We start from the raw sequence: 6,055 nt of genomic DNA, 5'->3' as shown, positions 1-6,055 counted from the left end.
CCTCCATCCACCAGCCACTTCCTCTCTCCTGGGCTATGTTCTCTCTCCTCTGCATCCTGGGGTCTGAAATGGTCCCCAGCCCTCCGGGAGGCAACAGGGTCCCCGCTCCGCCGGCTCTCCCCGGCGTCGGCCCCGCCCCCCGCGCCCCGGCACCCCTTCCTCCCGCCACCCCGCGCCTCCGACAGCCACGCCCTCCCCGTGGGCGAGATCACCTGTCCCTCCTCCGCCGCCGCCTCCTCGGGTACCCTTTCGCCCCCCTCCTGCTCCCCCTCCTCCGCCACCTCCCCCAAGCCCTCCCCTTCCCCGCCTCCTCCCACCCCTCGGTGTATATAGTAAAGGCCGGGCGCCGCACGCAGACACACTCGTCTGGACACAGGCGCACACACGCTCACGCACGACCGGCAGCAGCGGCGGCGACAGCAGCTCGGTGACAGCGGTGACGGCAGCTCCCACCGCTGCGCACCCCCTTCAGGCGGCCGGCGGCGAGGCCAGACCGGAGAGTTCCCGCACCCGCGACCACCCCTTGGCTTCCTGGAGGCGGCGGCCGCGATTGCAAGGTAGCGGCCGCGACCCCCCCGTGCGGGCCGGGGTACCCCCCCCGTGCCCTCCCCGCGCGGACCTGCCACCGGGACGCAGGGGGCGCGCCGGGCTGGGCGCGCCTGGCGGGGCCCGGCGCCCGGGGAGGGGCCTGCTCCCGGAGGCAGGACGGCGCCCGGAGGCCGGGGCCAGCGGGGAGGGCCGGGCGGGGGCGGGGACGCGAGCCGAGGCCGCCACCCGCGCGGCGTCCCCGGGCCCCGCTCCTGCTCCCGGCGCCGCGCACTGGCCGGCGGGGCCGGGGCCGGCCGGGGAGGCGGCGCCGGGCGGCGGGGCGGGGGCCCCGAAGTGGGTTTCGGGCCGCCACCGGCGCTGGCACCGGGCGCAGAGGGCGGCGCGCGGCGGACTCCGCGCCCGGGCATCGCACCGGGCCGCCTTCGGCTCTGCCGCTCTGCCCCGGCCCGGAAAACCCGGCGCCTTCCAGGCCCTTCGAAAGATGGATTCTGTTGACGTATCTGGCGGCCCTGGCGAGCCGGGTGGAAAGTTGGGTTTTGCCAGATCTCACTGGGCTCGTCTTTGTGACGCTCGGCCAGCCCCGCATCCTCCCGGAGCTGGGTGAGTGTGCGTCGGCGCCCCGCGAGCCTTCGTGCCCCCCAATGCCCGGACCCGGGGTGGCCGCACCAGCTCGGGCTTTCTGCCATGTTAGGCACCGAGCAGCCTTCTCGCTGCATTTTTGCGTGCGTTTCAGCGGTGCCTTTTGCTGCGGAGGGAGTTCTTGCCTTCCTCCGCGTTGGCTTTTTCGGGGTTGGGGTTATGCTCTGTGTGTTTGCTTGTTTGCCGTTTAAAGCCCGACTATTGTTCAGGATAAGCTCCGCCTGGGTGGGGAAATGGCATCCCACCACAGTTGCCGGCGAGGGGGTAGAAATGTTGCCAAACAGCTGCTGCTTTGTTTTTCCCTGTCAGAAGTCCCTGGAGTAGGTTTGGGGCACGACGGATGGATGCAGAGAGGGATGGGGCACGGAAGAAGAAGGTGGCTGTGGAGGAGCGAATTGTCACCCACCCCAAGGCACGCAGTCAGCTTCCCTCTCTGCCTGCCAAACTTTTATGAATATTCCTTTTGTGATGGGGGGAAGCTTAATGAATTCAGCCCAGTTTTCCGGGGAAAAGCAACCCGGCTTTAACAATGGTTTGAGAACTTAATCAATGAGAAAAGCAGGGGGAGGCGGAGGAGACGCTGACACCGTATCGGGGATGTGGCTGCTTCTTACAGAGTCAGGTAGGGGAGAGGTGGGCAGGGCAGGGCGCAGCGCCTGCGTGGCCGCGTTGCCGGAACTGTCAGCAGCTTTTACCTGTGCCCGCTGGAGCCACCCACCGTCTTTACCCACCTCACGGTCTACCCAGAACTCGGCGACGGGGCTTGAGGGGCCGCTCGCGGCAGTGCGGGGGCGGCCCCCCTCATCTGGCGTTTTTAAGGATGTGTAAATATTTTGCTGAGGATAAGTGACATCAACAGAATGATATTCCGCAGAGCCCGGGTGTGCAGCGATGATAAATAGATACGGCCAAACAAAGTTTTGATAACCGCGGATTCTCAGGCTGGCTCTGTTTCATTTGGGTCTTTGTTTTTGTTGGTTTAGCATTATCTCTCATCCTCTAGTGTGATCCCTTTATTTAGCTGATTCTTGGAAGCTGCTCTTTAGAACAGAGAGAAAAGCAGCCAGCAGGGAGAAAACAATTCTTAGCCTTGCATGCATCGGGCGAGGTTTTGTGTGCTTTTCCCAAGGAATCTCCCACCGTTTTCTAGACGTCTCTCTTCCTCCTTTTGCGTCATCAGAATCGTTTGTTGATTGACCAAGAGACTTTTGATAACTTTGAAAATGCGTTGTGATATGCCTTTGTTCCAGTAGAGGGGTGGCAGCGTGGGAGGAGGGCAGTGGGGCGGCTAGTGAATGGGAGCCGCTCACCCGAGCAGCATTATGCCCCTACCCACTGTTGTCCTCAGTGTTTTCTTCTCAAAGGGGAACACAGGGAGCTGTGCTACTTTCTGAAGGCGGGGTGGCTGGAAGGCTATAAGCCCGGTGGCATCCCGATTTCTCTGCCCCTTGGAAGCCCAGAGAAGCCAGCTACCCCCCACCCCCCACACAATATCCTGTGAATGGGCGCTTCTGCCTCATCCTGACAGATGCCCACTAGAGACGTTGACAAGGTGGTCGGGCACCACGAGCCAAGTCAGACTGGATCTTGGGGTACTGGCTGCTTTGGCACCAGCCCATGGTGCCATTCAGCCAGCCAGGGAGGTCCTTTATCATGCAAAGAAGCCCAGACCTCCAGAGGTGAGTTTTGACCCAGGAAAATCTGCCCATCTCAGGAACAAATGAGAAAACAGCTTTCCAGGTGATGCCAGTTGCCAATATGAGAACTTGGTTGATGGGCATTTGGTCAAGAACTGTAAAATAAATGAAAAGTCTTGTAGCCAGAAAGCAGAGCCACCAAGACAGGACCCCTGAAGTGGAGGGGGGAAGAAAAGAAAGAAAGAAAGAAAGAAAGAAAGAAAGAAAGAGGCTGGAAGGTGTGTGACGAGGTGTCGATGGAAGTGCTGTAGCACCAGAAGACCAATATAGCCCTAGCTATAATGACCTGGAAACTAGATAGGACTGGTCTCCCCAGAACCACTTGACCCAGAATGGAGGTATTCTGTATGTGGAGACATCCACACACAGTGTGCTCTGAATCTCCAGGAAGAAAATAGCAAGTGTCTATTCGCTGGCTCCTTCTGTAACCTTAGATTCAGGGAAGGAGGGTAGTGGAGGGAAATAAGTCGAGAAGGAAATTAACATTTGTTGTTGCCCTCTGTCTGCCAGACACTTTACATGTGGGAAACCATGATGTAACAGAGGCATTATTTTACAGATAAGGAATCTGAGGCTCAGAGAAATTTCCAGTTGAGTGTCTGATTCCAGACTTCGGTGGTTATGACTTAAAGGGGCAACATGTTCCTCTACCCTTCCCCCAAGTCTCTTATTTATGTGCCAAGTAGATAGACCCCAAATAGTCCTTAACTATTTCAGATGGAAAGACTGTGCCTTTTCATCTTGGAATTCCCAACACCCAACCGTTGCTTAATGAATGAGAGTTGAGTGACTAAATGATGGAACTGATGGAGTGAATGGTGGTGGGAGGGAGCTGTAAGTTATTATCAAGGGAGACCAGCAGGGAGAAATGTAGAGATTTGTGTTTGGTTGGGGTCTCGGAGCACCTGGTGTCCTGCTGCAGTTCTAGCCCTGGGTAGTTCCAAGCCGACGAGCCCACGTGAGATGAGCAGTAGCATTCCCATCTTATACACTAGGAAACTGAGGATGAGACAGATTAAGTAATGAGCCTGAGGTCCGTGGTGGGCCCAGAGGGTAGGTAAGGTATTTCTGACTCTTAACCGTCTCAAATAAATAAACTCTAAATAAAAATAAGGTGTGTTCCTGCTCTGCAACTGCACCATCGAAGCAAGTCTTTTAGCCCCCTTCCAACCAGATGGTGGCCTTTAACCCCCTAGAAATTCTGGGGCCACTGGGAGAGCCAGGATTTGAATCCACATATGAGGTGTTGCTGACTCTGCTGCCTCTATGATCAGGACGTGAGGGGGACCTCAGAGGATGAGGCTCTTGAGGAAGGGGAAAGATGGCTAATTGCACTCCCCCGTGCACAGAAGCTTGTGTGGGACCCTGAATTAAGCTTGATTTGGGGATCAGGGTGACATCCTTGCTGTAGAGTTGGCAGCGCTTGTCTTTGGAGAATGTCTCCGACTGCCACTTCTCCCTCCCACCTGACCGTCCGCCCAGATGCCCATCATCTCATTCTTACCAGACCCAAGGCGTCTCCTTTGTGGCTTACAATTTCTGATGAGCCTTTCAAGGCTACCGCTCTCCTGTGTTCTGATGGCAGCTGCTGAGGAGGTGGTTTGGGTGGCCACGTTAGTACTTCTGGATTTCGCACATGACCCTCCTTCTCTCTCCAGCCAAGAACACTCATAGGGGCACACATGCACGCGCAGACACAGGCGCACGTAATTTGATCATGTTTCTGTATCTGCTTCACCAAATTAGATTGCAAACCCAGAATTGTTATTGAAAGAACATACGTGACTTTGGTGATCTTCTCTCCCAGCCCCTGCCTTAAACAGATCCGAAGAGCTAAGATACAGGCTGCTCAAGCAGCAGATGCCTTAAGTAATGATTATACTCGCTGGCCTTGCCACCTCTGTGAGGGCAGCCTGCAGCCCCCCACCATGTCGACATGGGCCCTGGGCCTTTTGTAAGAGCCCGTTTTAATCTCCACTTAGAGGTAGGGCTGGGCTCCTAGAACATCCCAATCCTTGCAGTTCCCATTTCTGCTGTAATTCTTATCACCCATGCTGTTCTCACACGTCACTGTTCTTCCCACAGCTTTTTTGGTCTTTCAGCCCAGCACTGTCTAATAGAACTTTCTATGATGATGGAAATATTCTATACCTGCACCATCCCATATAGTAGCCACTAGTCACATGTGGCTTTTCAGCAGGTGAAAGGTGCCTAGTCCAAAGCAGGGTATGCTATGACGATAACGTATGCACAGGATTTCTAAGACTTAGTACAAAGAAAGAATGCAAAATAGCTCACTAATAATTTTTATATTGATTACATGTTAAAATGATAATATTTTGAATATATTTGTTAAATAAGCTAGTGTTGAAATTAATGTCACCTGTTCCTTTTAATCTTTTTAGTGTGCCCACTAGAAACTTGAAAATTACACACGTATTTCTATTAGGCAGCTCTGCTCTGCCAGCCTGTGTCTTCAGCCTCATAGCACCTCCAGAAGTTTTGGGGGGCATAAACACCCTCCATCCCCATGGCAGGTGGGAGGCATGGGCCTGACTCAAGAGCCACAGCAGTCTGGCATCAGGCAACTTTGATTATTGGTAGCTAAGGTGCCATTTTTGGGGGGTCCCCATCAAGCCTGCCCATGAGCATGTTTGCTCAGTCACCTTCCATGAGGAATGTGGGCTTCTGAAACTGAATGGAGATGACAGCAAGACAGGGGTGGGGTGGGCAGGGCTGGCCGTCCTTTCCTCCACCCCAGCCCACCCCACCCCAGGCCAGTGTCCTTGCCCACTGGAGAGCTGTCTCCCTCCTGAGCGACTGATTTCCTTGACACCTGCTCTAATAATATCCTTCCCGGGGATGTGTGTTTGGAGAATAGTGTCCCAAGTAGACATCCTTGTGCTGAGAGTGGGTTATTTGGGTCTGGGGCCAGTCTTAAAGAAGAGAAAGGAAAAGAGGGGGATGCACATAGTCATTTCCTGACAGCTTGATGAAAACAAGAGCAAGGGAATAAATGCAGTTTCTGCAAGAGAGACAGGATGAACACCAGGAAGGCCAGTTTTACACACATGTGGTGCCATCGATGAGGAGCCCTGTGCAAGGGGCAGCTCAGGAGGGTGGGGGAAGGCTCACAGCAGGCACTGTGGTCTTCCTGGGCCCTACCCTGG

The 6,055-nt window shown here is 55.3% G+C and overlaps 1 protein-coding gene across 3 annotated transcripts in view; it reads left to right on the top strand.

Annotated features, from left to right (window-relative positions):
* Positions 1-438: 438 nt before the first annotated feature.
* Positions 439-6,055, top strand: part of RAI2 (retinoic acid induced 2) — a 63,694-nt gene continuing 58,077 nt past the window's right edge. Inside the window, exon 1 of one of the 3 annotated variants that reach the window (XM_082608921.1) lies at positions 439-557. The gene's annotated coding sequence lies outside the window, so the exon portion shown is untranslated. Of the gene's footprint in view, positions 558-876; positions 1,150-6,055 lie in introns of those variants that run through there. The other 2 variants (XM_082608922.1, XM_082608920.1) reach the window with 2 other exon arrangements.

The sequence above is a fragment of the Mesoplodon mirus genome, assembly GCF_964341445.2.
Source record: "Mesoplodon mirus genome assembly, chromosome: X".
NCBI lineage: Eukaryota > Metazoa > Chordata > Mammalia > Artiodactyla > Ziphiidae > Mesoplodon > Mesoplodon mirus.
Note: the sequence above shows the minus strand (reverse complement) of the source record. Positions and strands in the feature narration are given on the sequence as shown.